Consider the following 27,758-nt stretch of genomic DNA (forward strand, 5'->3'; position numbering starts at 1 on the left):
CTCAATCACAATTCCATGGATTTCTGGAAATGACACCTCAGGCACACCTTCCATTAAATTTGCACTCCATCACAGTAACTGCCTTGCTGGGTTTCTAACTAAGCAGTTGATCCCATCATTTGTTGTGAGGCTCTCCTGCCACCTTTTGGGCAGAGAAGGCACTGTCCCTGCAAAAACACAGGCAGACATGTTCAACAGGGCTTCCTGGTTATGTGGGAGGAGCAGAATGCCATTGGTTCCCCCCTTGCAAATTCTAATTTACATAAGGAAGACAGAGAGGTAGCTGGGAGTAGGCACTGCACACGGGCATTGCACTCTCTCTTATGATTTGCAGCCAATTCTAGATTGAGGCAGGAGGAAAGGAGGTGACTCGCCCAACAATGGCTATACTGAGAAGTCAGCCACTCTGGGTCTCCCAGGTTAGTGTTTCAGGCCTGTGAGCCACTCATATAAATCTCGCCTGATCGAGCCTGATCGAGCGCTGAGCGAGCGCGTTTGAATCCAAATATCAAACCCCTCTTTCTCAGGCGCAGGAAATGGTGGGCCCTTCATTGCTTCTGGTGTGGAAGTCTATGGGGCAAGGGTCCAGGACTTGCAGAGGAGAACAATTGCCAGAAAGTGCTTGCTGTTCTCATCTGTGCCTTTTTTCTGCTCACTGGCTGATAGGAGATTGGCTGCCCCCTTTCTTGCTAGAGTGAAAAAACAACAACTTGAGAGAAAACATGACGTTGTGAGGCTCACTTAGAGGGAGACTAGCCAAATAGCCCTGCTTTTTTTCTGAAAGACGCTTCAGAAATTGTTCAAAATGTCTCCTGGCCACTCAGGCTCGTTGGTCTAGGGGTATGATTCTCGCTTCGGGTGCGAGAGGTCCCGGGTTCAAATCCCGGACGAGCCCATGCTGTGGACATTTTCAGGATGCTTGTAATATAGGAGCATTTCTTCTTTTCAATGCTATAAGACGCTGTGTATGTCGAGAAAGTTCCTTACCCTGCACGCTATTTTCCACTTGTGGCGGGATAAAGGAGTGCAGGACTTCTTTGCAACTGCTTTTCTGGGCCAGACCAGCATGGTAGGAACATTACATGCATAGTGTTTTTCTAGTGTAATTTCAGGATATGGTTTCAAAATCGCCTCTTGGAATAAAAGTGGTCCTCATTCCTGTCTTCCAAAGAAATAGAGACCGGGTAAGGAGAGCCCAACTTTGAGCTTCAAGGACATTGGCCCTTAGTCTGTGCATTCCAGCCCAATACATGCCAACAAGATTCCTGAGTTAGTGTCTGTTTCTGTAGTGTAGTGGTTTTCACGTTCGCCTTACACGCGAAAGGTCCTTGGTTCGAGACCGGGCAGAAACAGCGGTTTGCTGTTTTTAACAGTGTTTGCCTTTACTGGCTGACTTTATAGGAAAGCTGAGATAATAGAGGCTGTCTATCCCTCACCAACCTGACGTAGTGTGCTCCAGGGATCTCAGTGACAGCTCGAAAAGAGAAGTGACGATAGCTTGCGCCATTCGCTTGCTCGCCCTTTGCTCTGAAGGGTGGGCCTACTTCATGAAAGCAAGGAATGAGAGCAGAAATGCTTTTCTTGTCCTCACCGCAAGCAGACACTTAGAAAAAACAAACTGTCTGAAGGACAGAGGCTTTTTAATTTCTTGTTTGATGACGGCCATGGAAAAGACAGCAATCATATTGCAGAAGAGAGCAACATGTGCAGTTGCTTGCTTTGGGTGAAGCATTCACCGACTAGCTGCCACTAACCCCTGGAGCCATGTCAGAGGTGACTCTTGCGTGGCTCGTTGGTCTAGGGGTATGATTCTCGCTTAGGGTGCGAGAGGTCCCGGGTTCAAATCCCGGACGAGCCCTTTTTAGAGCTAAACATACAAATCGTACTAAAAATGCACTATGCCTGACTATTTCTAGTAATACTCGGTGCATTGTTGCGCAACATATTCCTAACCTCAGAAGAAAAATGGATCACCGTGCTTTTTCTGCCTACCTGCTTAGTCTCAGTGTGTCCCAGGTGATGCTTTCCCAAGCTGTACTCGCAGACATTTAGGCATCAGATATTTGTCTGTCGATGCCTGCACAAGTAAATTTTGAATACGTCTAATTGCAAGCATGTTGGATGATATCTCTGAGGTTTTCACACTTGTTCTGCACATTCTGAGCCGCTGCTGATACAGCAGAATAGAAGTAGGGTGAAGCCTTGAGAGGAACTTTGCTTTAACAGTAGCAAGCAGCAAGGTCGTTTCTGTAGTGTAGTGGTCATCACGTTCGCCTAACACGCGAAAGGTCCTCGGTTCGAGACCGGGCAGAATCACTGAGCGTTGGCTGCTTTTATGTGCACACTCTAAAACCTTATTATCTGAATGCAAGTTTAAGAAGAGGTGGTCTTTGAACACAGTGAGCCGTGGGAAACTTTCTTTACCTTTGCAAGACGAAACAAAGTTATCTGCATCCGTCATCTGGGGGTCGTTCTTGTGCCTATTTTTATTTTGTTTAAGCTATGTTGTATTGTTGGGGCCTTTACACCTGTGACATTGCTGTGAAGGTTGTAAGTGGAAACATTGGCAGGTGCAGATAGAAGAGTTCGACCTAAGCCCCCCTCATGAGCCGTCAGGATGGCCGAGTGGTCTAAGGCGCCAGACTCAAGAGAGCTTGATCTTCAGTGTAGCTGAGCCTTCTGGTCTCCTCATGGAGGCGTGGGTTCAAATCCCACTTCTGACAGGTCCCTTTTACACCCGTAAATCTTCCTGTTTTTTGCAGTGCGTTCCCGGCAAACACCACAATCTTTGCAGGAACCTGTAGCATGTGAAGAGAAATCCACCAACAATCAGGCTGGGCCCTCAATCACAATTCCATGGATTTCTGGAAATGACACCTCAGGCACACCTTCCATTAAATTTGCACTCCATCACAGTAACTGCCTTGCTGGGTTTCTAACTAAGCAGTTGATCCCATCATTTGTTGTGAGGCTCTCCTGCCACCTTTTGGGCAGAGAAGGCACTGTCCCTGCAAAAACACAGGCAGACATGTTCAACAGGGCTTCCTGGTTTTGTGGGAGGAGCAGAATGCCATTGGTCCCCCCTTGCAAATTCTAATTTACATAAGGAAGACAGAGAGGTAGCTGGGAGTAGGCACTGCACACGGGCATTGCACTCTCTCTTATGATTTGCAGCCAATTCTAGATTGAGGCAGGAGGAAAGGAGGTGACTCGCCCAACAATGGCTATACTGAGAAGTCAGCCACTCTGGGTCTCCCAGGTGAGTGTTTCAGGCCTGTGAGCCACTCATATAAATCTCGCCTGATCGAGCCTGATCGAGCGCTGAGCGAGCGCGTTTGAATCCAAATATCAAACCCCTCTTTCTCAGGCGCAGGAAATGGTGGGCCCTTCATTGCTTCTGGTGTGGAAGTCTATGGGGCAAGGGTCCAGGACTTGCAGAGGAGAACAATTGCCAGAAAGTGCTTGCTGTTCTCATCTGTGCCTTTTTTCTGCTCACTGGCTGATAGGAGATTGGCTGCCCCCTTTCTTGCTAGAGTGAAAAAACAACAACTTGAGAGAAAACATGACGTTGTGAGGCTCACTTAGAGGGAGACTAGCCAAATAGCCCTGCTTTTTTTCTGAAACACGCTTCAGAAATTGTTCAAAATGTCTCCTGGCCACTCAGGCTCGTTGGTCTAGGGGTATGATTCTCGCTTCGGGTGCGAGAGGTCCCGGGTTCAAATCCCGGACGAGCCCATGCTGTGGACATTTTCAGGATGCTTGTAATATAGGAGCATTTCTTCTTTTCAATGCTATAAGACGCTGTGTATGTCGAGAAAGTTCCTTACCCTGCACGCTATTTTCCACTTGTGGCGGGATAAAGGAGTGCAGGACTTCTTTGCAACTGCTTTTCTGGGCCAGACCAGCATGGTAGGAACATTACATGCATAGTGTTTTTCTAGTGTAATTTCAGGATATGGTTTCAAAATCGCCTCTTGGAATAAAAGTGGTCCTCATTCCTGTCTTCCAAAGAAATAGAGACCGGGTAAGGAGAGCCCAACTTTGAGCTTCAAGGACATTGGCCCTTAGTCTGTGCATTCCAGCCCAATACATGCCAACAAGATTCCTGAGTTAGTGTCTGTTTCTGTAGTGTAGTGGTTTTCACGTTCGCCTTACACGCGAAAGGTCCTTGGTTCGAGACCGGGCAGAAACAGCGGTTTGCTGTTTTTAACAGTGTTTGCCTTTACTGGCTGACTTTATAGGAAAGCTGAGATAATAGAGGCTGTCTATCCCTCACCAACCTGACGTAGTGTGCTCCAGGGATCTCAGTGACAGCTCGAAAAGAGAAGTGACGATAGCTTGCGCCATTCGCTTGCTCGCCCTTTGCTCTGAAGGGTGGGCCTACTTCATGAAAGCAAGGAATGAGAGCAGAAATGCTTTTCTTGTCCTCACCGCAAGCAGACACTTAGAGAAAACAAACTGTCTGAAGGACAGAGGCTTTTTAATTTCTTGTTTGATGACGGCCATGGAAAAGACAGCAATCATATTGCAGAAGAGAGCAACATGTGCAGTTGCTTGCTTTGGGTGAAGCATTCACCGACTAGCTGCCACTAACCCCTGGAGCCATGTCAGAGGTGACTCTTGCGTGGCTCGTTGGTCTAGGGGTATGATTCTCGCTTAGGGTGCGAGAGGTCCCGGGTTCAAATCCCGGACGAGCCCTTTTTAGAGCTAAACATACAAATCGTACTAAAAATGCACTATGCCTGACTATTTCTAGTAATACTCGGTGCATTGTTGCGCAACATATTCCTAACCTCAGAAGAAAAATGGATCACCGTGCTTTTTCTGCCTACCTGCTTAGTCTCAGTGTGTCCCAGGTGATGCTTTCCCAAGCTGTACTCGCAGACATTTAGGCATCAGATATTTGTCTGTCGATGCCTGCACAAGTAAATTTTGAATACGTCTAATTGCAAGCATGTTGGATGATATCTCTGAGGTTTTCACACTTGTTCTGCACATTCTGAGCCGCTGCTGATACAGCAGAATAGAAGTAGGGTGAAGCCTTGAGAGGAACTTTGCTTTAACAGTAGCAAGCAGCAAGGTCGTTTCTGTAGTGTAGTGGTCATCACGTTCGCCTAACACGCGAAAGGTCCTCGGTTCGAGACCGGGCAGAATCACTGAGCGTTGGCTGCTTTTATGTGCACACTCTAAAACCTTATTATCTGAATGCAAGTTTAAGAAGAGGTGGTCTTTGAACACAGTGAGCCGTGGGAAACTTTCTTTACCTTTGCAAGACGAAACAAAGTTATCTGCATCCGTCATCTGGGGGTCGTTCTTGTGCCTATTTTTATTTTGTTTAAGCTATGTTGTATTGTTGGGGCCTTTACACCTGTGACATTGCTGTGAAGGTTGTAAGTGGAAACATTGGCAGGTGCAGATAGAAGAGTTCGACCTAAGCCCCCCTCATGAGCCGTCAGGATGGCCGAGTGGTCTAAGGCGCCAGACTCAAGAGAGCTTGATCTTCAGTGTAGCTGAGCCTTCTGGTCTCCTCATGGAGGCGTGGGTTCAAATCCCACTTCTGACAGGTCCCTTTTACACCCGTAAATCTTCCTGTTTTTTGCAGTGCGTTCCCGGCAAACACCACAATCTTTGCAGGAACCTGTAGCATGTGAAGAGAAATCCACCAACAATCAGGCTGGGCCCTCAATCACAATTCCATGGATTTCTGGAAATGACACCTCAGGCACACCTTCCATTAAATTTGCACTCCATCACAGTAACTGCCTTGCTGGGTTTCTAACTAAGCAGTTGATCCCATCATTTGTTGTGAGGCTCTCCTGCCACCTTTTGGGCAGAGAAGGCACTGTCCCTGCAAAAACACAGGCAGACATGTTCAACAGGGCTTCCTGGTTTTGTGGGAGGAGCAGAATGCCATTGGTCCCCCCTTGCAAATTCTAATTTACATAAGGAAGACAGAGAGGTAGCTGGGAGTAGGCACTGCACACGGGCATTGCACTCTCTCTTATGATTTGCAGCCAATTCTAGATTGAGGCAGGAGGAAAGGAGGTGACTCGCCCAACAATGGCTATACTGAGAAGTCAGCCACTCTGGGTCTCCCAGGTGAGTGTTTCAGGCCTGTGAGCCACTCATATAAATCTCGCCTGATCGAGCCTGATCGAGCGCTGAGCGAGCGCGTTTGAATCCAAATATCAAACCCCTCTTTCTCAGGCGCAGGAAATGGTGGGCCCTTCATTGCTTCTGGTGTGGAAGTCTATGGGGCAAGGGTCCAGGACTTGCAGAGGAGAACAATTGCCAGAAAGTGCTTGCTGTTCTCATCTGTGCCTTTTTTCTGCTCACTGGCTGATAGGAGATTGGCTGCCCCCTTTCTTGCTAGAGTGAAAAAACAACAACTTGAGAGAAAACATGACGTTGTGAGGCTCACTTAGAGGGAGACTAGCCAAATAGCCCTGCTTTTTTTCTGAAAGACGCTTCAGAAATTGTTCAAAATGTCTCCTGGCCACTCAGGCTCGTTGGTCTAGGGGTATGATTCTCGCTTCGGGTGCGAGAGGTCCCGGGTTCAAATCCCGGACGAGCCCATGCTGTGGACATTTTCAGGATGCTTGTAATATAGGAGCATTTCTTCTTTTCAATGCTATAAGACGCTGTGTATGTCGAGAAAGTTCCTTACCCTGCACGCTATTTTCCACTTGTGGCGGGATAAAGGAGTGCAGGACTTCTTTGCAACTGCTTTTCTGGGCCAGACCAGCATGGTAGGAACATTACATGCATAGTGTTTTTCTAGTGTAATTTCAGGATATGGTTTCAAAATCGCCTCTTGGAATAAAAGTGGTCCTCATTCCTGTCTTCCAAAGAAATAGAGACCGGGTAAGGAGAGCCCAACTTTGAGCTTCAAGGACATTGGCCCTTAGTCTGTGCATTCCAGCCCAATACATGCCAACAAGATTCCTGAGTTAGTGTCTGTTTCTGTAGTGTAGTGGTTTTCACGTTCGCCTTACACGCGAAAGGTCCTTGGTTCGAGACCGGGCAGAAACAGCGGTTTGCTGTTTTTAACAGTGTTTGCCTTTACTGGCTGACTTTATAGGAAAGCTGAGATAATAGAGGCTGTCTATCCCTCACCAACCTGACGTAGTGTGCTCCAGGGATCTCAGTGACAGCTCGAAAAGAGAAGTGACGATAGCTTGCGCCATTCGCTTGCTCGCCCTTTGCTCTGAAGGGTGGGCCTACTTCATGAAAGCAAGGAATGAGAGCAGAAATGCTTTTCTTGTCCTCACCGCAAGCAGACACTTAGAGAAAACAAACTGTCTGAAGGACAGAGGCTTTTTAATTTCTTGTTTGATGACGGCCATGGAAAAGACAGCAATCATATTGCAGAAGAGAGCAACATGTGCAGTTGCTTGCTTTGGGTGAAGCATTCACCGACTAGCTGCCACTAACCCCTGGAGCCATGTCAGAGGTGACTCTTGCGTGGCTCGTTGGTCTAGGGGTATGATTCTCGCTTAGGGTGCGAGAGGTCCCGGGTTCAACTCCCGGACGAGCCCTTTTTAGAGCTAAACATACAAATCGTACTAAAAATGCACTATGCCTGACTATTTCTAGTAATACTCGGTGCATTGTTGCGCAACATATTCCTAACCTCAGAAGAAAAATGGATCATCGTGCTTTTTCTGCCTACCTGCTTAGTCTCAGTGTGTCCCAGGTGATGCTTTCCCAAGCTGTACTCGCAGACATTTAGGCATCAGATATTTGTCTGTCGATGCCTGCACAAGTAAATTTTGAATACGTCTAATTGCAAGCATGTTGGATGATATCTCTGAGGTTTTCACACTTGTTCTGCACATTCTGAGCCGCTGCTGATACAGCAGAATAGAAGTAGGGTGAAGCCTTGAGAGGAACTTTGCTTTAACAGTAGCAAGCAGCAAGGTCGTTTCTGTAGTGTAGTGGTCATCACGTTCGCCTAACACGCGAAAGGTCCCCGGTTCGAGACCGGGCAGAAACACTGAGCGTTGGCTGCTTTTATGTGCACTCTCTAAAACCTTATTATCTGAATGCAAGTTTAAGAAGAGGTGGTCTTTGAACACAGTGAGCCGTGGGAAACTTTCTTTACCTTTGCAAGACGAAACAAAGTTATCTGCATCCGTCATCTGGGGGTCGTTCTTGTGCCTATTTTTATTTTGTTTAAGCTATGTTGTATTGTTGGGGCCTTTACACCTGTGACATTGCTGTGAAGGTTGTAAGTGGAAACATTGGCAGGTGCAGATAGAAGAGTTAGACCTAAGCCCCCCTCATGAGCCGTCAGGATGGCCGAGTGGTCTAAGGCGCCAGACTCAAGAGAGCTTGATCTTCAGTGTAGCTGAGCCTTCTGGTCTCCTCATGGAGGCGTGGGTTCAAATCCCACTTCTGACAGGTCCCTTTTACACCCGTAAATCTTCCTGTTTTTTGCAGTGCGTTCCCGGCAAACACCACAATCTTTGCAGGAACCTGTAGCATGTGAAGAGAAATCCACCAACAATCAGGCTGGGCCCTCAATCACAATTCCATGGATTTCTGGAAATGACACCTCAGGCACACCTTCCATTAAATTTGCACTCCATCACAGTAACTGCCTTGCTGGGTTTCTAACTAAGCAGTTGATCCCATCATTTGTTGTGAGGCTCTCCTGCCACCTTTTGGGCAGAGAAGGCACTGTCCCTGCAAAAACACAGGCAGACATGTTCAACAGGGCTTCCTGGTTTTGTGGGAGGAGCAGAATGCCATTGGTCCCCCCTTGCAAATTCTAATTTACATAAGGAAGACAGAGAGGTAGCTGGGAGTAGGCACTGCACACGGGCATTGCACTCTCTCTTATGATTTGCAGCCAATTCTAGATTGAGGCAGGAGGAAAGGAGGTGACTCGCCCAACAATGGCTATACTGAGAAGTCAGCCACTCTGGGTCTCCCAGGTGAGTGTTTCAGGCCTGTGAGCCACTCATATAAATCTCGCCTGATCGAGCCTGATCGAGCGCTGAGCGAGCGCGTTTGAATCCAAATATCAAACCCCTCTTTCTCAGGCGCAGGAAATGGTGGGCCCTTCATTGCTTCTGGTGTGGAAGTCTATGGGGCAAGGGTCCAGGACTTGCAGAGGAGAACAATTGCCAGAAAGTGCTTGCTGTTCTCATCTGTGCCTTTTTTCTGCTCACTGGCTGATAGGAGATTGGCTGCCCCCTTTCTTGCTAGAGTGAAAAAACAACAACTTGAGAGAAAACATGACGTTGTGAGGCTCACTTAGAGGGAGACTAGCCAAATAGCCCTGCTTTTTTTCTGAAACACGCTTCAGAAATTGTTCAAAATGTCTCCTGGCCACTCAGGCTCGTTGGTCTAGGGGTATGATTCTCGCTTCGGGTGCGAGAGGTCCCGGGTTCAAATCCCGGACGAGCCCATGCTGTGGACATTTTCAGGATGCTTGTAATATAGGAGCATTTCTTCTTTTCAATGCTATAAGACGCTGTGTATGTCGAGAAAGTTCCTTACCCTGCACGCTATTTTCCACTTGTGGCGGGATAAAGGAGTGCAGGACTTCTTTGCAACTGCTTTTCTGGGCCAGACCAGCATGGTAGGAACATTACATGCATAGTGTTTTTCTAGTGTAATTTCAGGATATGGTTTCAAAATCGCCTCTTGGAATAAAAGTGGTCCTCATTCCTGTCTTCCAAAGAAATAGAGACCGGGTAAGGAGAGCCCAACTTTGAGCTTCAAGGACATTGGCCCTTAGTCTGTGCATTCCAGCCCAATACATGCCAACAAGATTCCTGAGTTAGTGTCTGTTTCTGTAGTGTAGTGGTTTTCACGTTCGCCTTACACGCGAAAGGTCCTTGGTTCGAGACCGGGCAGAAACAGCGGTTTGCTGTTTTTAACAGTGTTTGCCTTTACTGGCTGACTTTATAGGAAAGCTGAGATAATAGAGGCTGTCTATCCCTCACCAACCTGACGTAGTGTGCTCCAGGGATCTCAGTGACAGCTCGAAAAGAGAAGTGACGATAGCTTGCGCCATTCGCTTGCTCGCCCTTTGCTCTGAAGGGTGGGCCTACTTCATGAAAGCAAGGAATGAGAGCAGAAATGCTTTTCTTGTCCTCACCGCAAGCAGACACTTAGAGAAAACAAACTGTCTGAAGGACAGAGGCTTTTTAATTTCTTGTTTGATGACGGCCATGGAAAAGACAGCAATCATATTGCAGAAGAGAGCAACATGTGCAGTTGCTTGCTTTGGGTGAAGCATTCACCGACTAGCTGCCACTAACCCCTGGAGCCATGTCAGAGGTGACTCTTGCGTGGCTCGTTGGTCTAGGGGTATGATTCTCGCTTAGGGTGCGAGAGGTCCCGGGTTCAAATCCCGGACGAGCCCTTTTTAGAGCTAAACATACAAATCGTACTAAAAATGCACTATGCCTGACTATTTCTAGTAATACTCGGTGCATTGTTGCGCAACATATTCCTAACCTCAGAAGAAAAATGGATCACCGTGCTTTTTCTGCCTACCTGCTTAGTCTCAGTGTGTCCCAGGTGATGCTTTCCCAAGCTGTACTCGCAGACATTTAGGCATCAGATATTTGTCTGTCGATGCCTGCACAAGTAAATTTTGAATACGTCTAATTGCAAGCATGTTGGATGATATCTCTGAGGTTTTCACACTTGTTCTGCACATTCTGAGCCGCTGCTGATACAGCAGAATAGAAGTAGGGTGAAGCCTTGAGAGGAACTTTGCTTTAACAGTAGCAAGCAGCAAGGTCGTTTCTGTAGTGTAGTGGTCATCACGTTCGCCTAACACGCGAAAGGTCCTCGGTTCGAGACCGGGCAGAATCACTGAGCGTTGGCTGCTTTTATGTGCACACTCTAAAACCTTATTATCTGAATGCAAGTTTAAGAAGAGGTGGTCTTTGAACACAGTGAGCCGTGGGAAACTTTCTTTACCTTTGCAAGACGAAACAAAGTTATCTGCATCCGTCATCTGGGGGTCGTTCTTGTGCCTATTTTTATTTTGTTTAAGCTATGTTGTATTGTTGGGGCCTTTACACCTGTGACATTGCTGTGAAGGTTGTAAGTGGAAACATTGGCAGGTGCAGATAGAAGAGTTCGACCTAAGCCCCCCTCATGAGCCGTCAGGATGGCCGAGTGGTCTAAGGCGCCAGACTCAAGAGAGCTTGATCTTCAGTGTAGCTGAGCCTTCTGGTCTCCTCATGGAGGCGTGGGTTCAAATCCCACTTCTGACAGGTCCCTTTTACACCCGTAAATCTTCCTGTTTTTTGCAGTGCGTTCCCGGCAAACACCACAATCTTTGCAGGAACCTGTAGCATGTGAAGAGAAATCCACCAACAATCAGGCTGGGCCCTCAATCACAATTCCATGGATTTCTGGAAATGACACCTCAGGCACACCTTCCATTAAATTTGCACTCCATCACAGTAACTGCCTTGCTGGGTTTCTAACTAAGCAGTTGATCCCATCATTTGTTGTGAGGCTCTCCTGCCACCTTTTGGGCAGAGAAGGCACTGTCCCTGCAAAAACACAGGCAGACATGTTCAACAGGGCTTCCTGGTTTTGTGGGAGGAGCAGAATGCCATTGGTCCCCCCTTGCAAATTCTAATTTACATAAGGAAGACAGAGAGGTAGCTGGGAGTAGGCACTGCACACGGGCATTGCACTCTCTCTTATGATTTGCAGCCAATTCTAGATTGAGGCAGGAGGAAAGGAGGTGACTCGCCCAACAATGGCTATACTGAGAAGTCAGCCACTCTGGGTCTCCCAGGTGAGTGTTTCAGGCCTGTGAGCCACTCATATAAATCTCGCCTGATCGAGCCTGATCGAGCGCTGAGCGAGCGCGTTTGAATCCAAATATCAAACCCCTCTTTCTCAGGCGCAGGAAATGGTGGGCCCTTCATTGCTTCTGGTGTGGAAGTCTATGGGGCAAGGGTCCAGGACTTGCAGAGGAGAACAATTGCCAGAAAGTGCTTGCTGTTCTCATCTGTGCCTTTTTTCTGCTCACTGGCTGATAGGAGATTGGCTGCCCCCTTTCTTGCTAGAGTGAAAAAACAACAACTTGAGAGAAAACATGACGTTGTGAGGCTCACTTAGAGGGAGACTAGCCAAATAGCCCTGCTTTTTTTCTGAAAGACGCTTCAGAAATTGTTCAAAATGTCTCCTGGCCACTCAGGCTCGTTGGTCTAGGGGTATGATTCTCGCTTCGGGTGCGAGAGGTCCCGGGTTCAAATCCCGGACGAGCCCATGCTGTGGACATTTTCAGGATGCTTGTAATATAGGAGCATTTCTTCTTTTCAATGCTATAAGACGCTGTGTATGTCGAGAAAGTTCCTTACCCTGCACGCTATTTTCCACTTGTGGCGGGATAAAGGAGTGCAGGACTTCTTTGCAACTGCTTTTCTGGGCCAGACCAGCATGGTAGGAACATTACATGCATAGTGTTTTTCTAGTGTAATTTCAGGATATGGTTTCAAAATCGCCTCTTGGAATAAAAGTGGTCCTCATTCCTGTCTTCCAAAGAAATAGAGACCGGGTAAGGAGAGCCCAACTTTGAGCTTCAAGGACATTGGCCCTTAGTCTGTGCATTCCAGCCCAATACATGCCAACAAGATTCCTGAGTTAGTGTCTGTTTCTGTAGTGTAGTGGTTTTCACGTTCGCCTTACACGCGAAAGGTCCTTGGTTCGAGACCGGGCAGAAACAGCGGTTTGCTGTTTTTAACAGTGTTTGCCTTTACTGGCTGACTTTATAGGAAAGCTGAGATAATAGAGGCTGTCTATCCCTCACCAACCTGACGTAGTGTGCTCCAGGGATCTCAGTGACAGCTCGAAAAGAGAAGTGACGATAGCTTGCGCCATTCGCTTGCTCGCCCTTTGCTCTGAAGGGTGGGCCTACTTCATGAAAGCAAGGAATGAGAGCAGAAATGCTTTTCTTGTCCTCACCGCAAGCAGACACTTAGAGAAAACAAACTGTCTGAAGGACAGAGGCTTTTTAATTTCTTGTTTGATGACGGCCATGGAAAAGACAGCAATCATATTGCAGAAGAGAGCAACATGTGCAGTTGCTTGCTTTGGGTGAAGCATTCACCGACTAGCTGCCACTAACCCCTGGAGCCATGTCAGAGGTGACTCTTGCGTGGCTCGTTGGTCTAGGGGTATGATTCTCGCTTAGGGTGCGAGAGGTCCCGGGTTCAACTCCCGGACGAGCCCTTTTTAGAGCTAAACATACAAATCGTACTAAAAATGCACTATGCCTGACTATTTCTAGTAATACTCGGTGCATTGTTGCGCAACATATTCCTAACCTCAGAAGAAAAATGGATCATCGTGCTTTTTCTGCCTACCTGCTTAGTCTCAGTGTGTCCCAGGTGATGCTTTCCCAAGCTGTACTCGCAGACATTTAGGCATCAGATATTTGTCTGTCGATGCCTGCACAAGTAAATTTTGAATACGTCTAATTGCAAGCATGTTGGATGATATCTCTGAGGTTTTCACACTTGTTCTGCACATTCTGAGCCGCTGCTGATACAGCAGAATAGAAGTAGGGTGAAGCCTTGAGAGGAACTTTGCTTTAACAGTAGCAAGCAGCAAGGTCGTTTCTGTAGTGTAGTGGTCATCACGTTCGCCTAACACGCGAAAGGTCCCCGGTTCGAGACCGGGCAGAAACACTGAGCGTTGGCTGCTTTTATGTGCACTCTCTAAAACCTTATTATCTGAATGCAAGTTTAAGAAGAGGTGGTCTTTGAACACAGTGAGCCGTGGGAAACTTTCTTTACCTTTGCAAGACGAAACAAAGTTATCTGCATCCGTCATCTGGGGGTCGTTCTTGTGCCTATTTTTATTTTGTTTAAGCTATGTTGTATTGTTGGGGCCTTTACACCTGTGACATTGCTGTGAAGGTTGTAAGTGGAAACATTGGCAGGTGCAGATAGAAGAGTTAGACCTAAGCCCCCCTCATGAGCCGTCAGGATGGCCGAGTGGTCTAAGGCGCCAGACTCAAGAGAGCTTGATCTTCAGTGTAGCTGAGCCTTCTGGTCTCCTCATGGAGGCGTGGGTTCAAATCCCACTTCTGACAGGTCCCTTTTACACCCGTAAATCTTCCTGTTTTTTGCAGTGCGTTCCCGGCAAACACCACAATCTTTGCAGGAACCTGTAGCATGTGAAGAGAAATCCACCAACAATCAGGCTGGGCCCTCAATCACAATTCCATGGATTTCTGGAAATGACACCTCAGGCACACCTTCCATTAAATTTGCACTCCATCACAGTAACTGCCTTGCTGGGTTTCTAACTAAGCAGTTGATCCCATCATTTGTTGTGAGGCTCTCCTGCCACCTTTTGGGCAGAGAAGGCACTGTCCCTGCAAAAACACAGGCAGACATGTTCAACAGGGCTTCCTGGTTTTGTGGGAGGAGCAGAATGCCATTGGTCCCCCCTTGCAAATTCTAATTTACATAAGGAAGACAGAGAGGTAGCTGGGAGTAGGCACTGCACACGGGCATTGCACTCTCTCTTATGATTTGCAGCCAATTCTAGATTGAGGCAGGAGGAAAGGAGGTGACTCGCCCAACAATGGCTATACTGAGAAGTCAGCCACTCTGGGTCTCCCAGGTGAGTGTTTCAGGCCTGTGAGCCACTCATATAAATCTCGCCTGATCGAGCCTGATCGAGCGCTGAGCGAGCGCGTTTGAATCCAAATATCAAACCCCTCTTTCTCAGGCGCAGGAAATGGTGGGCCCTTCATTGCTTCTGGTGTGGAAGTCTATGGGGCAAGGGTCCAGGACTTGCAGAGGAGAACAATTGCCAGAAAGTGCTTGCTGTTCTCATCTGTGCCTTTTTTCTGCTCACTGGCTGATAGGAGATTGGCTGCCCCCTTTCTTGCTAGAGTGAAAAAACAACAACTTGAGAGAAAACATGACGTTGTGAGGCTCACTTAGAGGGAGACTAGCCAAATAGCCCTGCTTTTTTTCTGAAACACGCTTCAGAAATTGTTCAAAATGTCTCCTGGCCACTCAGGCTCGTTGGTCTAGGGGTATGATTCTCGCTTCGGGTGCGAGAGGTCCCGGGTTCAAATCCCGGACGAGCCCATGCTGTGGACATTTTCAGGATGCTTGTAATATAGGAGCATTTCTTCTTTTCAATGCTATAAGACGCTGTGTATGTCGAGAAAGTTCCTTACCCTGCACGCTATTTTCCACTTGTGGCGGGATAAAGGAGTGCAGGACTTCTTTGCAACTGCTTTTCTGGGCCAGACCAGCATGGTAGGAACATTACATGCATAGTGTTTTTCTAGTGTAATTTCAGGATATGGTTTCAAAATCGCCTCTTGGAATAAAAGTGGTCCTCATTCCTGTCTTCCAAAGAAATAGAGACCGGGTAAGGAGAGCCCAACTTTGAGCTTCAAGGACATTGGCCCTTAGTCTGTGCATTCCAGCCCAATACATGCCAACAAGATTCCTGAGTTAGTGTCTGTTTCTGTAGTGTAGTGGTTTTCACGTTCGCCTTACACGCGAAAGGTCCTTGGTTCGAGACCGGGCAGAAACAGCGGTTTGCTGTTTTTAACAGTGTTTGCCTTTACTGGCTGACTTTATAGGAAAGCTGAGATAATAGAGGCTGTCTATCCCTCACCAACCTGACGTAGTGTGCTCCAGGGATCTCAGTGACAGCTCGAAAAGAGAAGTGACGATAGCTTGCGCCATTCGCTTGCTCGCCCTTTGCTCTGAAGGGTGGGCCTACTTCATGAAAGCAAGGAATGAGAGCAGAAATGCTTTTCTTGTCCTCACCGCAAGCAGACACTTAGAGAAAACAAACTGTCTGAAGGACAGAGGCTTTTTAATTTCTTGTTTGATGACGGCCATGGAAAAGACAGCAATCATATTGCAGAAGAGAGCAACATGTGCAGTTGCTTGCTTTGGGTGAAGCATTCACCGACTAGCTGCCACTAACCCCTGGAGCCATGTCAGAGGTGACTCTTGCGTGGCTCGTTGGTCTAGGGGTATGATTCTCGCTTAGGGTGCGAGAGGTCCCGGGTTCAAATCCCGGACGAGCCCTTTTTAGAGCTAAACATACAAATCGTACTAAAAATGCACTATGCCTGACTATTTCTAGTAATACTCGGTGCATTGTTGCGCAACATATTCCTAACCTCAGAAGAAAAATGGATCACCGTGCTTTTTCTGCCTACCTGCTTAGTCTCAGTGTGTCCCAGGTGATGCTTTCCCAAGCTGTACTCGCAGACATTTAGGCATCAGATATTTGTCTGTCGATGCCTGCACAAGTAAATTTTGAATACGTCTAATTGCAAGCATGTTGGATGATATCTCTGAGGTTTTCACACTTGTTCTGCACATTCTGAGCCGCTGCTGATACAGCAGAATAGAAGTAGGGTGAAGCCTTGAGAGGAACTTTGCTTTAACAGTAGCAAGCAGCAAGGTCGTTTCTGTAGTGTAGTGGTCATCACGTTCGCCTAACACGCGAAAGGTCCTCGGTTCGAGACCGGGCAGAATCACTGAGCGTTGGCTGCTTTTATGTGCACACTCTAAAACCTTATTATCTGAATGCAAGTTTAAGAAGAGGTGGTCTTTGAACACAGTGAGCCGTGGGAAACTTTCTTTACCTTTGCAAGACGAAACAAAGTTATCTGCATCCGTCATCTGGGGGTCGTTCTTGTGCCTATTTTTATTTTGTTTAAGCTATGTTGTATTGTTGGGGCCTTTACACCTGTGACATTGCTGTGAAGGTTGTAAGTGGAAACATTGGCAGGTGCAGATAGAAGAGTTCGACCTAAGCCCCCCTCATGAGCCGTCAGGATGGCCGAGTGGTCTAAGGCGCCAGACTCAAGAGAGCTTGATCTTCAGTGTAGCTGAGCCTTCTGGTCTCCTCATGGAGGCGTGGGTTCAAATCCCACTTCTGACAGGTCCCTTTTACACCCGTAAATCTTCCTGTTTTTTGCAGTGCGTTCCCGGCAAACACCACAATCTTTGCAGGAACCTGTAGCATGTGAAGAGAAATCCACCAACAATCAGGCTGGGCCCTCAATCACAATTCCATGGATTTCTGGAAATGACACCTCAGGCACACCTTCCATTAAATTTGCACTCCATCACAGTAACTGCCTTGCTGGGTTTCTAACTAAGCAGTTGATCCCATCATTTGTTGTGAGGCTCTCCTGCCACCTTTTGGGCAGAGAAGGCACTGTCCCTGCAAAAACACAGGCAGACATGTTCAACAGGGCTTCCTGGTTTTGTGGGAGGAGCAGAATGCCATTGGTCCCCCCTTGCAAATTCTAATTTACATAAGGAAGACAGAGAGGTAGCTGGGAGTAGGCACTGCACACGGGCATTGCACTCTCTCTTATGATTTGCAGCCAATTCTAGATTGAGGCAGGAGGAAAGGAGGTGACTCGCCCAACAATGGCTATACTGAGAAGTCAGCCACTCTGGGTCTCCCAGGTGAGTGTTTCAGGCCTGTGAGCCACTCATATAAATCTCGCCTGATCGAGCCTGATCGAGCGCTGAGCGAGCGCGTTTGAATCCAAATATCAAACCCCTCTTTCTCAGGCGCAGGAAATGGTGGGCCCTTCATTGCTTCTGGTGTGGAAGTCTATGGGGCAAGGGTCCAGGACTTGCAGAGGAGAACAATTGCCAGAAAGTGCTTGCTGTTCTCATCTGTGCCTTTTTTCTGCTCACTGGCTGATAGGAGATTGGCTGCCCCCTTTCTTGCTAGAGTGAAAAAACAACAACTTGAGAGAAAACATGACGTTGTGAGGCTCACTTAGAGGGAGACTAGCCAAATAGCCCTGCTTTTTTTCTGAAAGACGCTTCAGAAATTGTTCAAAATGTCTCCTGGCCACTCAGGCTCGTTGGTCTAGGGGTATGATTCTCGCTTCGGGTGCGAGAGGTCCCGGGTTCAAATCCCGGACGAGCCCATGCTGTGGACATTTTCAGGATGCTTGTAATATAGGAGCATTTCTTCTTTTCAATGCTATAAGACGCTGTGTATGTCGAGAAAGTTCCTTACCCTGCACGCTATTTTCCACTTGTGGCGGGATAAAGGAGTGCAGGACTTCTTTGCAACTGCTTTTCTGGGCCAGACCAGCATGGTAGGAACATTACATGCATAGTGTTTTTCTAGTGTAATTTCAGGATATGGTTTCAAAATCGCCTCTTGGAATAAAAGTGGTCCTCATTCCTGTCTTCCAAAGAAATAGAGACCGGGTAAGGAGAGCCCAACTTTGAGCTTCAAGGACATTGGCCCTTAGTCTGTGCATTCCAGCCCAATACATGCCAACAAGATTCCTGAGTTAGTGTCTGTTTCTGTAGTGTAGTGGTTTTCACGTTCGCCTTACACGCGAAAGGTCCTTGGTTCGAGACCGGGCAGAAACAGCGGTTTGCTGTTTTTAACAGTGTTTGCCTTTACTGGCTGACTTTATAGGAAAGCTGAGATAATAGAGGCTGTCTATCCCTCACCAACCTGACGTAGTGTGCTCCAGGGATCTCAGTGACAGCTCGAAAAGAGAAGTGACGATAGCTTGCGCCATTCGCTTGCTCGCCCTTTGCTCTGAAGGGTGGGCCTACTTCATGAAAGCAAGGAATGAGAGCAGAAATGCTTTTCTTGTCCTCACCGCAAGCAGACACTTAGAGAAAACAAACTGTCTGAAGGACAGAGGCTTTTTAATTTCTTGTTTGATGACGGCCATGGAAAAGACAGCAATCATATTGCAGAAGAGAGCAACATGTGCAGTTGCTTGCTTTGGGTGAAGCATTCACCGACTAGCTGCCACTAACCCCTGGAGCCATGTCAGAGGTGACTCTTGCGTGGCTCGTTGGTCTAGGGGTATGATTCTCGCTTAGGGTGCGAGAGGTCCCGGGTTCAACTCCCGGACGAGCCCTTTTTAGAGCTAAACATACAAATCGTACTAAAAATGCACTATGCCTGACTATTTCTAGTAATACTCGGTGCATTGTTGCGCAACATATTCCTAACCTCAGAAGAAAAATGGATCATCGTGCTTTTTCTGCCTACCTGCTTAGTCTCAGTGTGTCCCAGGTGATGCTTTCCCAAGCTGTACTCGCAGACATTTAGGCATCAGATATTTGTCTGTCGATGCCTGCACAAGTAAATTTTGAATACGTCTAATTGCAAGCATGTTGGATGATATCTCTGAGGTTTTCACACTTGTTCTGCACATTCTGAGCCGCTGCTGATACAGCAGAATAGAAGTAGGGTGAAGCCTTGAGAGGAACTTTGCTTTAACAGTAGCAAGCAGCAAGGTCGTTTCTGTAGTGTAGTGGTCATCACGTTCGCCTAACACGCGAAAGGTCCCCGGTTCGAGACCGGGCAGAAACACTGAGCGTTGGCTGCTTTTATGTGCACTCTCTAAAACCTTATTATCTGAATGCAAGTTTAAGAAGAGGTGGTCTTTGAACACAGTGAGCCGTGGGAAACTTTCTTTACCTTTGCAAGACGAAACAAAGTTATCTGCATCCGTCATCTGGGGGTCGTTCTTGTGCCTATTTTTATTTTGTTTAAGCTATGTTGTATTGTTGGGGCCTTTACACCTGTGACATTGCTGTGAAGGTTGTAAGTGGAAACATTGGCAGGTGCAGATAGAAGAGTTAGACCTAAGCCCCCCTCATGAGCCGTCAGGATGGCCGAGTGGTCTAAGGCGCCAGACTCAAGAGAGCTTGATCTTCAGTGTAGCTGAGCCTTCTGGTCTCCTCATGGAGGCGTGGGTTCAAATCCCACTTCTGACAGGTCCCTTTTACACCCGTAAATCTTCCTGTTTTTTGCAGTGCGTTCCCGGCAAACACCACAATCTTTGCAGGAACCTGTAGCATGTGAAGAGAAATCCACCAACAATCAGGCTGGGCCCTCAATCACAATTCCATGGATTTCTGGAAATGACACCTCAGGCACACCTTCCATTAAATTTGCACTCCATCACAGTAACTGCCTTGCTGGGTTTCTAACTAAGCAGTTGATCCCATCATTTGTTGTGAGGCTCTCCTGCCACCTTTTGGGCAGAGAAGGCACTGTCCCTGCAAAAACACAGGCAGACATGTTCAACAGGGCTTCCTGGTTATGTGGGAGGAGCAGAATGCCATTGGTTCCCCCCTTGCAAATTCTAATTTACATAAGGAAGACAGAGAGGTAGCTGGGAGTAGGCACTGCACACGGGCATTGCACTCTCTCTTATGATTTGCAGCCAATTCTAGATTGAGGCAGGAGGAAAGGAGGTGACTCGCCCAACAATGGCTATACTGAGAAGTCAGCCACTCTGGGTCTCCCAGGTGAGTGTTTCAGGCCTGTGAGCCACTCATATAAATCTCGCCTGATCGAGCCTGATCGAGCGCTGAGCGAGCGCGTTTGAATCCAAATATCAAACCCCTCTTTCTCAGGCGCAGGAAATGGTGGGCCCTTCATTGCTTCTGGTGTGGAAGTCTATGGGGCAAGGGTCCAGGACTTGCAGAGGAGAACAATTGCCAGAAAGTGCTTGCTGTTCTCATCTGTGCCTTTTTTCTGCTCACTGGCTGATAGGAGATTGGCTGCCCCCTTTCTTGCTAGAGTGAAAAAACAACAACTTGAGAGAAAACATGACGTTGTGAGGCTCACTTAGAGGGAGACTAGCCAAATAGCCCTGCTTTTTTTCTGAAAGACGCTTCAGAAATTGTTCAAAATGTCTCCTGGCCACTCAGGCTCGTTGGTCTAGGGGTATGATTCTCGCTTCGGGTGCGAGAGGTCCCGGGTTCAAATCCCGGACGAGCCCATGCTGTGGGCATTTTCAGGATGCTTGTAATATAGGAGCATTTCTTCTTTTCAATGCTATAAGACGCTGTGTATGTCGAGAAAGTTCCTTACCCTGCACGCTATTTACCACTTGTGGCGGGATAAAGGAGTGCAGGACTTCTTTGCAACTGCTTTTCTGGGCCAGACCAGCATGGTAGGAACATTACATGCATAGTGTTTTTCTAGTGTAATTTCAGGATATGGTTTCAAAATCGCCTCTTGGAATAAAAGTGGTCCTCATTCCTGTCTTCCAAAGAAATAGAGACCGGGTAAGGAGAGCCCAACTTTGAGCTTCAAGGACATTGGCCCTTAGTCTGTGCATTCCAGCCCAATACATGCCAACAAGATTCCTGAGTTAGTGTCTGTTTCTGTAGTGTAGTGGTTTTCACGTTCGCCTTACACGCGAAAGGTCCTTGGTTCGAGACCGGGCAGAAACAGCGGTTTGCTGTTTTTAACAGTGTTTGCCTTTACTGGCTGACTTTATAGGAAAGCTGAGATAATAGAGGCTGTCTATCCCTCACCAACCTGACGTAGTGTGCTCCAGGGATCTCAGTGACAGCTCGAAAAGAGAAGTGACGATAGCTTGCGCCATTCGCTTGCTCGCCCTTTGCTCTGAAGGGTGGGCCTACTTCATGAAAGCAAGGAATGAGAGCAGAAATGCTTTTCTTGTCCTCACCGCAAGCAGACACTTAGAGAAAACAAACTGTCTGAAGGACAGAGGCTTTTTAATTTCTTGTTTGATGACGGCCATGGAAAAGACAGCAATCATATTGCAGAAGAGAGCAACATGTGCAGTTGCTTGCTTTGGGTGAAGCATTCACCGACTAGCTGCCACTAACCCCTGGAGCCATGTCAGAGGTGACTCTTGCATGGCTCGTTGGTCTAGGGGTATGATTCTCGCTTAGGGTGCGAGAGGTCCCGGGTTCAAATCCCGGACGAGCCCTTTTTAGAGCTAAACATACAAATCGTACTAAAAATGCACTATGCCTGACTATTTCTAGTAATACTCGGTGCATTGTTGCGCAACATATTCCTAACCTCAGAAGAAAAATGGATCATCGTGCTTTTTCTGCCTACCTGCTTAGTCTCAGTGTGTCCCAGGTGATGCTTTCCCAAGCTGTACTCGCAGACATTTAGGCATCAGATATTTGTCTGTCGATGCCTGCACAAGTAAATTTTGAATACGTCTAATTGCAAGCATGTTGGATGATATCTCTGAGGTTTTCACACTTGTTCTGCACATTCTGAGCCGCTGCTGATACAGCAGAATAGAAGTAGGGTGAAGCCTTGAGAGGAACTTTGCTTTAACAGTAGCAAGCAGCAAGGTCGTTTCTGTAGTGTAGTGGTCATCACGTTCGCCTAACACGCGAAAGGTCCCCGGTTCGAGACCGGGCAGAAACACTGAGCGTTGGCTGCTTTTATGTGCACACTCTAAAACCTTATTATCTGAATGCAAGTTTAAGAAGAGGTGGTCTTTGAACACAGTGAGCCGTGGGAAACTTTCTTTACCTTTGCAAGACGAAACAAAGTTATCTGCATCCGTCATCTGGGGGTCGTTCTTGTGCCTATTTTTATTTTGTTTAAGCTATGTTGTATTGTTGGGGCCTTTACACCTGTGACATTGCTGTGAAGGTTGTAAGTGGAAACATTGGCAGGTGCAGATAGAAGAGTTAGACCTAAGCCCCCCTCATGAGCCGTCAGGATGGCCGAGTGGTCTAAGGCGCCAGACTCAAGAGAGCTTGATCTTCAGTGTAGCTGAGCCTTCTGGTCTCCTCATGGAGGCGTGGGTTCAAATCCCACTTCTGACAGGTCCCTTTTACACCCGTAAATCTTCCTGTTTTTTGCAGTGCGTTCCCGGCAAACACCACAATCTTTGCAGGAACCTGTAGCATGTGAAGAGAAATCCACCAACAATCAGGCTGGGCCCTCAATCACAATTCCATGGATTTCTGGAAATGACACCTCAGGCACACCTTCCATTAAATTTGCACTCCATCACAGTAACTGCCTTGCTGGGTTTCTAACTAAGCAGTTGATCCCATCATTTGTTGTGAGGCTCTCCTGCCACCTTTTGGGCAGAGAAGGCACTGTCCCTGCAAAAACACAGGCAGACATGTTCAACAGGGCTTCCTGGTTATGTGGGAGGAGCAGAATGCCATTGGTTCCCCCCTTGCAAATTCTAATTTACATAAGGAAGACAGAGAGGTAGCTGGGAGTAGGCACTGCACACGGGCATTGCACTCTCTCTTATGATTTGCAGCCAATTCTAGATTGAGGCAGGAGGAAAGGAGGTGACTCGCCCAACAATGGCTATACTGAGAAGTCAGCCACTCTGGGTCTCCCAGGTGAGTGTTTCAGGCCTGTGAGCCACTCATATAAATCTCGCCTGATCGAGCCTGAGCGAGCGCTGAGCGAGCGCGTTTGAATCCAAATATCAAACCCCTCTTTCTCAGGCGCAGGAAATGGTGGGCCCTTCATTGCTTCTGGTGTGGAAGTCTATGGGGCAAGGGTCCAGGACTTGCAGAGGAGAACAATTGCCAGAAAGTGCTTGCTGTTCTCATCTGTGCCTTTTTTCTGCTCACTGGCTGATAGGAGATTGGCTGCCCCCTTTCTTGCTAGAGTGAAAAAACAACAACTTGAGAGAAAACATGACGTTGTGAGGCTCACTTAGAGGGAGACTAGCCAAATAGCCCTGCTTTTTTTCTGAAAGACGCTTCAGAAATTGTTCAAAATGTCTCCTGGCCACTCAGGCTCGTTGGTCTAGGGGTATGATTCTCGCTTCGGGTGCGAGAGGTCCCGGGTTCAAATCCCGGACGAGCCCATGCTGTGGGCATTTTCAGGATGCTTGTAATATAGGAGCATTTCTTCTTTTCAATGCTATAAGACGCTGTGTATGTCGAGAAAGTTCCTTACCCTGCACGCTATTTACCACTTGTGGCGGGATAAAGGAGTGCAGGACTTCTTTGCAACTGCTTTTCTGGGCCAGACCAGCATGGTAGGAACATTACATGCATAGTGTTTTTCTAGTGTAATTTCAGGATATGGTTTCAAAATCGCCTCTTGGAATAAAAGTGGTCCTCATTCCTGTCTTCCAAAGAAATAGAGACCGGGTAAGGAGAGCCCAACTTTGAGCTTCAAGGACATTGGCCCTTAGTCTGTGCATTCCAGCCCAATACATGCCAACAAGATTCCTGAGTTAGTGTCTGTTTCTGTAGTGTAGTGGTTTTCACGTTCGCCTTACACGCGAAAGGTCCTTGGTTCGAGACCGGGCAGAAACAGCGGTTTGCTGTTTTTAACAGTGTTTGCCTTTACTGGCTGACTTTATAGGAAAGCTGAGATAATAGAGGCTGTCTATCCCTCACCAACCTGACGTAGTGTGCTCCAGGGATCTCAGTGACAGCTCGAAAAGAGAAGTGACGATAGCTTGCGCCATTCGCTTGCTCGCCCTTTGCTCTGAAGGGTGGGCCTACTTCATGAAAGCAAGGAATGAGAGCAGAAATGCTTTTCTTGTCCTCACCGCAAGCAGACACTTAGAGAAAACAAACTGTCTGAAGGACAGAGGCTTTTTAATTTCTTGTTTGATGACGGCCATGGAAAAGACAGCAATCATATTGCAGAAGAGAGCAACATGTGCAGTTGCTTGCTTTGGGTGAAGCATTCACCGACTAGCTGCCACTAACCCCTGGAGCCATGTCAGAGGTGACTCTTGCATGGCTCGTTGGTCTAGGGGTATGATTCTCGCTTAGGGTGCGAGAGGTCCCGGGTTCAAATCCCGGACGAGCCCTTTTTAGAGCTAAACATACAAATCGTACTAAAAATGCACTATGCCTGACTATTTCTAGTAATACTCGGTGCATTGTTGCGCAACATATTCCTAACCTCAGAAGAAAAATGGATCATCGTGCTTTTTCTGCCTACCTGCTTAGTCTCAGTGTGTCCCAGGTGATGCTTTCCCAAGCTGTACTCGCAGACATTTAGGCATCAGATATTTGTCTGTCGATGCCTGCACAAGTAAATTTTGAATACGTCTAATTGCAAGCATGTTGGATGATATCTCTGAGGTTTTCACACTTGTTCTGCACATTCTGAGCCGCTGCTGATACAGCAGAATAGAAGTAGGGTGAAGCCTTGAGAGGAACTTTGCTTTAACAGTAGCAAGCAGCAAGGTCGTTTCTGTAGTGTAGTGGTCATCACGTTCGCCTAACACGCGAAAGGTCCCCGGTTCGAGACCGGGCAGAAACACTGAGCGTTGGCTGCTTTTATGTGCACACTCTAAAACCTTATTATCTGAATGCAAGTTTAAGAAGAGGTGGTCTTTGAACACAGTGAGCCGTGGGAAACTTTCTTTACCTTTGCAAGACGAAACAAAGTTATCTGCATCCGTCATCTGGGGGTCGTTCTTGTGCCTATTTTTATTTTGTTTAAGCTATGTTGTATTGTTGGGGCCTTTACACCTGTGACATTGCTGTGAAGGTTGTAAGTGGAAACATTGGCAGGTGCAGATAGAAGAGTTAGACCTAAGCCCCCCTCATGAGCTGTCAGGATGGCCGAGTGGTCTAAGGCGCCAGACTCAAGAGAGCTTGATCTTCAGTGTAGCTGAGCCTTCTGGTCTCCTCATGGAGGCGTGGGTTCAAATCCCACTTCTGACAGGTCCCTTTTACACCCGTAAATCTTCCTGTTTTTTGCAGTGCGTTCCCGGCAAACACCACAATCTTTGCAGGAACCTGTAGCATGTGAAGAGAAATCCACCAACAATCAGGCTGGGCCCTCAATCACAATTCCATGGATTTCTGGAAATGACACCTCAGGCACACCTTCCATTAAATTTGCACTCCATCACAGTAACTGCCTTGCTGGGTTTCTAACTAAGCAGTTGATCCCATCATTTGTTGTGAGGCTCTCCTGCCACCTTTTGGGCAGAGAAGGCACTGTCCCTGCAAAAACACAGGCAGACATGTTCAACAGGGCTTCCTGGTTATGTGGGAGGAGCAGAATGCCATTGGTTCCCCCCTTGCAAATTCTAATTTACATAAGGAAGACAGAGAGGTAGCTGGGAGTAGGCACTGCACACGGGCATTGCACTCTCTCTTATGATTTGCAGCCAATTCTAGATTGAGGCAGGAGGAAAGGAGGTGACTCGCCCAACAATGGCTATACTGAGAAGTCAGCCACTCTGGGTCTCCCAGGTGAGTGTTTCAGGCCTGTGAGCCACTCATATAAATCTCGCCTGATCGAGCCTGAGCGAGCGCTGAGCGAGCGCGTTTGAATCCAAATATCAAACCCCTCTTTCTCAGGCGCAGGAAATGGTGGGCCCTTCATTGCTTCTGGTGTGGAAGTCTATGGGGCAAGGGTCCAGGACTTGCAGAGGAGAACAATTGCCAGAAAGTGCTTGCTGTTCTCATCTGTGCCTTTTTTCTGCTCACTGGCTGATAGGAGATTGGCTGCCCCCTTTCTTGCTAGAGTGAAAAAACAACAACTTGAGAGAAAACATGACGTTGTGAGGCTCACTTAGAGGGAGACTAGCCAAATAGCCCTGCTTTTTTTCTGAAAGACGCTTCAGAAATTGTTCAAAATGTCTCCTGGCCACTCAGGCTCGTTGGTCTAGGGGTATGATTCTCGCTTCGGGTGCGAGAGGTCCCGGGTTCAAATCCCGGACGAGCCCATGCTGTGGACATTTTCAGGATGCTTGTAATATAGGAGCATTTCTTCTTTTCAATGCTATAAGACGCTGTGTATGTCGAGAAAGTTCCTTACCCTGCACGCTATTTTCCACTTGTGGCGGGATAAAGGAGTGCAGGACTTCTTTGCAACTGCTTTTCTGGGCCAGACAAGCATGGTAGGAACATTACATGCATAGTGTTTTTCTAGTGTAATTTCAGGATATGGTTTCAAAATCGCCTCTTGGAATAAAAGTGGTCCTCATTCCTGTCTTCCAAAGAAATAGAGACCGGGTAAGGAGAGCCCAACTTTGAGCTTCAAGGACATTGGCCCTTAGTCTGTGCATTCCAGCCCAATACATGCCAACAAGATTCCTGAGTTAGTGTCTGTTTCTGTAGTGTAGTGGTTATCACGTTCGCCTTACACGCGAAAGGTCCCTGGTTCGAGACCGGGCAGAAACAGCGGTTTGCTGTTTTTAACAGTGTTTGCCTTTACTTGCTGACTTTATAGGAAAGCTGAGATAATAGAGGCTGTCTATCCCTCACCAACCTGACGTAGTGTGCTCCAGGGATCTCAGTGACAGCTCGAAAAGAGAAGTGACGATAGCTTGCGCCATTCGCTTGCTCGCCCTTTGCTCTGAAGGGTGGGCCTACTTCATGAAAGCAAGGAATGAGAGCAGAAATGCTTTTCTTGTCCTCACCGCAAGCAGACACTTAGAGAAAACAAACTGTCTGAAGGACAGAGGCTTTTTAATTTCTTGTTTGATGACGGCCATGGAAAAGACAGCAATCATATTGCAGAAGAGAGCAACATGTGCAGTTGCTTGCTTTGGGTGAAGCATTCACCGACTAGCTGCCACTAACCCCTGGAGCCATGTCAGAGGTGACTCTTGCGTGGCTCGTTGGTCTAGGGGTATGATTCTCGCTTAGGGTGCGAGAGGTCCCGGGTTCAAATCCCGGACAAGCCCTTTTTAGAGCTAAACATACAAATCGTACTAAAAATGCACTATGCCTGACTATTTCTAGTAATACTCGGTGCATTGTTGCGCAACATATTCCTAACCTCAGAAGAAAAATGGATCATCGTGCTTTTTCTGCCTACCTGCTTAGTCTCAGTGTGTCCCAGGTGATGCTTTCCCAAGCTGTACTCGCAGACATTTAGGCATCAGATATTTGTCTGTCGATGCCTGCACAAGTAAATTTTGAATACGTCTAATTGCAAGCATGTTGGATGATATCTCTGAGGTTTTCACACTTGTTCTGCACATTCTGAGCCGCTGCTGATACAGCAGAATAGAAGTAGGG

At 47.4% G+C, this 27,758-nt stretch overlaps 48 non-coding genes across 48 annotated transcripts; all 48 read left to right on the forward strand.

Annotated features, from left to right (window-relative positions):
• Window positions 1-823: 823 nt before the first annotated feature.
• Window positions 824-895, forward strand: TRNAP-CGG (transfer RNA proline (anticodon CGG)). Its single transcript has one exon. It is a non-coding gene; the product is annotated as a tRNA-Pro (tRNA).
• Window positions 896-1,279: 384 nt separating this feature from the next.
• TRNAV-UAC (transfer RNA valine (anticodon UAC)) lies at window positions 1,280-1,352 on the forward strand. The gene has a single exon. It is a non-coding gene; the product is annotated as a tRNA-Val (tRNA).
• A 434-nt stretch (window positions 1,353-1,786) lies between these two features.
• On the forward strand, window positions 1,787-1,858 carry TRNAP-AGG (transfer RNA proline (anticodon AGG)). Its single transcript has one exon. It is a non-coding gene; the product is annotated as a tRNA-Pro (tRNA).
• Window positions 1,859-2,243: 385 nt separating this feature from the next.
• Window positions 2,244-2,316, forward strand: TRNAV-AAC (transfer RNA valine (anticodon AAC)). The gene has a single exon. It is a non-coding gene; the product is annotated as a tRNA-Val (tRNA).
• A 295-nt stretch (window positions 2,317-2,611) lies between these two features.
• Window positions 2,612-2,723, forward strand: TRNAL-CAA (transfer RNA leucine (anticodon CAA)). The gene is made up of 2 exons: window positions 2,612-2,649; window positions 2,678-2,723. It is a non-coding gene; the product is annotated as a tRNA-Leu (tRNA).
• A 940-nt stretch (window positions 2,724-3,663) lies between these two features.
• Window positions 3,664-3,735, forward strand: TRNAP-CGG (transfer RNA proline (anticodon CGG)). The gene has a single exon. It is a non-coding gene; the product is annotated as a tRNA-Pro (tRNA).
• Window positions 3,736-4,119: 384 nt separating this feature from the next.
• TRNAV-UAC (transfer RNA valine (anticodon UAC)) lies at window positions 4,120-4,192 on the forward strand. Its single transcript has one exon. It is a non-coding gene; the product is annotated as a tRNA-Val (tRNA).
• Window positions 4,193-4,626: 434 nt separating this feature from the next.
• On the forward strand, window positions 4,627-4,698 carry TRNAP-AGG (transfer RNA proline (anticodon AGG)). Its single transcript has one exon. It is a non-coding gene; the product is annotated as a tRNA-Pro (tRNA).
• Window positions 4,699-5,083: 385 nt separating this feature from the next.
• TRNAV-AAC (transfer RNA valine (anticodon AAC)) lies at window positions 5,084-5,156 on the forward strand. The gene has a single exon. It is a non-coding gene; the product is annotated as a tRNA-Val (tRNA).
• A 295-nt stretch (window positions 5,157-5,451) lies between these two features.
• Window positions 5,452-5,563, forward strand: TRNAL-CAA (transfer RNA leucine (anticodon CAA)). The gene is made up of 2 exons: window positions 5,452-5,489; window positions 5,518-5,563. It is a non-coding gene; the product is annotated as a tRNA-Leu (tRNA).
• A 940-nt stretch (window positions 5,564-6,503) lies between these two features.
• On the forward strand, window positions 6,504-6,575 carry TRNAP-CGG (transfer RNA proline (anticodon CGG)). The gene has a single exon. It is a non-coding gene; the product is annotated as a tRNA-Pro (tRNA).
• A 384-nt stretch (window positions 6,576-6,959) lies between these two features.
• Window positions 6,960-7,032, forward strand: TRNAV-UAC (transfer RNA valine (anticodon UAC)). Its single transcript has one exon. It is a non-coding gene; the product is annotated as a tRNA-Val (tRNA).
• A 434-nt stretch (window positions 7,033-7,466) lies between these two features.
• Window positions 7,467-7,538, forward strand: TRNAP-AGG (transfer RNA proline (anticodon AGG)). The gene has a single exon. It is a non-coding gene; the product is annotated as a tRNA-Pro (tRNA).
• Window positions 7,539-7,923: 385 nt separating this feature from the next.
• Window positions 7,924-7,996, forward strand: TRNAV-AAC (transfer RNA valine (anticodon AAC)). Its single transcript has one exon. It is a non-coding gene; the product is annotated as a tRNA-Val (tRNA).
• Window positions 7,997-8,291: 295 nt separating this feature from the next.
• On the forward strand, window positions 8,292-8,403 carry TRNAL-CAA (transfer RNA leucine (anticodon CAA)). Its single transcript has 2 exons — window positions 8,292-8,329; window positions 8,358-8,403. It is a non-coding gene; the product is annotated as a tRNA-Leu (tRNA).
• A 940-nt stretch (window positions 8,404-9,343) lies between these two features.
• TRNAP-CGG (transfer RNA proline (anticodon CGG)) lies at window positions 9,344-9,415 on the forward strand. The gene has a single exon. It is a non-coding gene; the product is annotated as a tRNA-Pro (tRNA).
• Window positions 9,416-9,799: 384 nt separating this feature from the next.
• TRNAV-UAC (transfer RNA valine (anticodon UAC)) lies at window positions 9,800-9,872 on the forward strand. The gene has a single exon. It is a non-coding gene; the product is annotated as a tRNA-Val (tRNA).
• Window positions 9,873-10,306: 434 nt separating this feature from the next.
• On the forward strand, window positions 10,307-10,378 carry TRNAP-AGG (transfer RNA proline (anticodon AGG)). Its single transcript has one exon. It is a non-coding gene; the product is annotated as a tRNA-Pro (tRNA).
• A 385-nt stretch (window positions 10,379-10,763) lies between these two features.
• Window positions 10,764-10,836, forward strand: TRNAV-AAC (transfer RNA valine (anticodon AAC)). The gene has a single exon. It is a non-coding gene; the product is annotated as a tRNA-Val (tRNA).
• A 295-nt stretch (window positions 10,837-11,131) lies between these two features.
• TRNAL-CAA (transfer RNA leucine (anticodon CAA)) lies at window positions 11,132-11,243 on the forward strand. The gene is made up of 2 exons: window positions 11,132-11,169; window positions 11,198-11,243. It is a non-coding gene; the product is annotated as a tRNA-Leu (tRNA).
• Window positions 11,244-12,183: 940 nt separating this feature from the next.
• Window positions 12,184-12,255, forward strand: TRNAP-CGG (transfer RNA proline (anticodon CGG)). Its single transcript has one exon. It is a non-coding gene; the product is annotated as a tRNA-Pro (tRNA).
• A 384-nt stretch (window positions 12,256-12,639) lies between these two features.
• TRNAV-UAC (transfer RNA valine (anticodon UAC)) lies at window positions 12,640-12,712 on the forward strand. Its single transcript has one exon. It is a non-coding gene; the product is annotated as a tRNA-Val (tRNA).
• Window positions 12,713-13,146: 434 nt separating this feature from the next.
• On the forward strand, window positions 13,147-13,218 carry TRNAP-AGG (transfer RNA proline (anticodon AGG)). The gene has a single exon. It is a non-coding gene; the product is annotated as a tRNA-Pro (tRNA).
• Window positions 13,219-13,603: 385 nt separating this feature from the next.
• On the forward strand, window positions 13,604-13,676 carry TRNAV-AAC (transfer RNA valine (anticodon AAC)). The gene has a single exon. It is a non-coding gene; the product is annotated as a tRNA-Val (tRNA).
• Window positions 13,677-13,971: 295 nt separating this feature from the next.
• On the forward strand, window positions 13,972-14,083 carry TRNAL-CAA (transfer RNA leucine (anticodon CAA)). Its single transcript has 2 exons — window positions 13,972-14,009; window positions 14,038-14,083. It is a non-coding gene; the product is annotated as a tRNA-Leu (tRNA).
• A 940-nt stretch (window positions 14,084-15,023) lies between these two features.
• TRNAP-CGG (transfer RNA proline (anticodon CGG)) lies at window positions 15,024-15,095 on the forward strand. The gene has a single exon. It is a non-coding gene; the product is annotated as a tRNA-Pro (tRNA).
• Window positions 15,096-15,479: 384 nt separating this feature from the next.
• On the forward strand, window positions 15,480-15,552 carry TRNAV-UAC (transfer RNA valine (anticodon UAC)). Its single transcript has one exon. It is a non-coding gene; the product is annotated as a tRNA-Val (tRNA).
• Window positions 15,553-15,986: 434 nt separating this feature from the next.
• On the forward strand, window positions 15,987-16,058 carry TRNAP-AGG (transfer RNA proline (anticodon AGG)). The gene has a single exon. It is a non-coding gene; the product is annotated as a tRNA-Pro (tRNA).
• A 385-nt stretch (window positions 16,059-16,443) lies between these two features.
• Window positions 16,444-16,516, forward strand: TRNAV-AAC (transfer RNA valine (anticodon AAC)). The gene has a single exon. It is a non-coding gene; the product is annotated as a tRNA-Val (tRNA).
• A 295-nt stretch (window positions 16,517-16,811) lies between these two features.
• TRNAL-CAA (transfer RNA leucine (anticodon CAA)) lies at window positions 16,812-16,923 on the forward strand. The gene is made up of 2 exons: window positions 16,812-16,849; window positions 16,878-16,923. It is a non-coding gene; the product is annotated as a tRNA-Leu (tRNA).
• Window positions 16,924-17,863: 940 nt separating this feature from the next.
• TRNAP-CGG (transfer RNA proline (anticodon CGG)) lies at window positions 17,864-17,935 on the forward strand. Its single transcript has one exon. It is a non-coding gene; the product is annotated as a tRNA-Pro (tRNA).
• A 384-nt stretch (window positions 17,936-18,319) lies between these two features.
• TRNAV-UAC (transfer RNA valine (anticodon UAC)) lies at window positions 18,320-18,392 on the forward strand. Its single transcript has one exon. It is a non-coding gene; the product is annotated as a tRNA-Val (tRNA).
• Window positions 18,393-18,826: 434 nt separating this feature from the next.
• TRNAP-AGG (transfer RNA proline (anticodon AGG)) lies at window positions 18,827-18,898 on the forward strand. The gene has a single exon. It is a non-coding gene; the product is annotated as a tRNA-Pro (tRNA).
• A 385-nt stretch (window positions 18,899-19,283) lies between these two features.
• Window positions 19,284-19,356, forward strand: TRNAV-AAC (transfer RNA valine (anticodon AAC)). The gene has a single exon. It is a non-coding gene; the product is annotated as a tRNA-Val (tRNA).
• A 295-nt stretch (window positions 19,357-19,651) lies between these two features.
• TRNAL-CAA (transfer RNA leucine (anticodon CAA)) lies at window positions 19,652-19,763 on the forward strand. The gene is made up of 2 exons: window positions 19,652-19,689; window positions 19,718-19,763. It is a non-coding gene; the product is annotated as a tRNA-Leu (tRNA).
• Window positions 19,764-20,704: 941 nt separating this feature from the next.
• TRNAP-CGG (transfer RNA proline (anticodon CGG)) lies at window positions 20,705-20,776 on the forward strand. Its single transcript has one exon. It is a non-coding gene; the product is annotated as a tRNA-Pro (tRNA).
• Window positions 20,777-21,160: 384 nt separating this feature from the next.
• Window positions 21,161-21,233, forward strand: TRNAV-UAC (transfer RNA valine (anticodon UAC)). The gene has a single exon. It is a non-coding gene; the product is annotated as a tRNA-Val (tRNA).
• Window positions 21,234-21,667: 434 nt separating this feature from the next.
• On the forward strand, window positions 21,668-21,739 carry TRNAP-AGG (transfer RNA proline (anticodon AGG)). Its single transcript has one exon. It is a non-coding gene; the product is annotated as a tRNA-Pro (tRNA).
• Window positions 21,740-22,124: 385 nt separating this feature from the next.
• On the forward strand, window positions 22,125-22,197 carry TRNAV-AAC (transfer RNA valine (anticodon AAC)). Its single transcript has one exon. It is a non-coding gene; the product is annotated as a tRNA-Val (tRNA).
• Window positions 22,198-22,492: 295 nt separating this feature from the next.
• On the forward strand, window positions 22,493-22,604 carry TRNAL-CAA (transfer RNA leucine (anticodon CAA)). Its single transcript has 2 exons — window positions 22,493-22,530; window positions 22,559-22,604. It is a non-coding gene; the product is annotated as a tRNA-Leu (tRNA).
• A 941-nt stretch (window positions 22,605-23,545) lies between these two features.
• On the forward strand, window positions 23,546-23,617 carry TRNAP-CGG (transfer RNA proline (anticodon CGG)). Its single transcript has one exon. It is a non-coding gene; the product is annotated as a tRNA-Pro (tRNA).
• Window positions 23,618-24,001: 384 nt separating this feature from the next.
• Window positions 24,002-24,074, forward strand: TRNAV-UAC (transfer RNA valine (anticodon UAC)). The gene has a single exon. It is a non-coding gene; the product is annotated as a tRNA-Val (tRNA).
• A 434-nt stretch (window positions 24,075-24,508) lies between these two features.
• Window positions 24,509-24,580, forward strand: TRNAP-AGG (transfer RNA proline (anticodon AGG)). The gene has a single exon. It is a non-coding gene; the product is annotated as a tRNA-Pro (tRNA).
• A 385-nt stretch (window positions 24,581-24,965) lies between these two features.
• TRNAV-AAC (transfer RNA valine (anticodon AAC)) lies at window positions 24,966-25,038 on the forward strand. Its single transcript has one exon. It is a non-coding gene; the product is annotated as a tRNA-Val (tRNA).
• Window positions 25,039-25,333: 295 nt separating this feature from the next.
• On the forward strand, window positions 25,334-25,445 carry TRNAL-CAA (transfer RNA leucine (anticodon CAA)). Its single transcript has 2 exons — window positions 25,334-25,371; window positions 25,400-25,445. It is a non-coding gene; the product is annotated as a tRNA-Leu (tRNA).
• Window positions 25,446-26,386: 941 nt separating this feature from the next.
• Window positions 26,387-26,458, forward strand: TRNAP-CGG (transfer RNA proline (anticodon CGG)). Its single transcript has one exon. It is a non-coding gene; the product is annotated as a tRNA-Pro (tRNA).
• A 384-nt stretch (window positions 26,459-26,842) lies between these two features.
• On the forward strand, window positions 26,843-26,915 carry TRNAV-UAC (transfer RNA valine (anticodon UAC)). Its single transcript has one exon. It is a non-coding gene; the product is annotated as a tRNA-Val (tRNA).
• A 434-nt stretch (window positions 26,916-27,349) lies between these two features.
• On the forward strand, window positions 27,350-27,421 carry TRNAP-AGG (transfer RNA proline (anticodon AGG)). Its single transcript has one exon. It is a non-coding gene; the product is annotated as a tRNA-Pro (tRNA).
• The last annotated feature ends 337 nt before the right edge of the window (window positions 27,422-27,758 follow it).

The sequence above is a fragment of the Lissotriton helveticus genome, chromosome 10, assembly GCF_964261635.1.
Source record: "Lissotriton helveticus chromosome 10, aLisHel1.1, whole genome shotgun sequence".
NCBI classification, from domain to species: domain Eukaryota; kingdom Metazoa; phylum Chordata; class Amphibia; order Caudata; family Salamandridae; genus Lissotriton; species Lissotriton helveticus.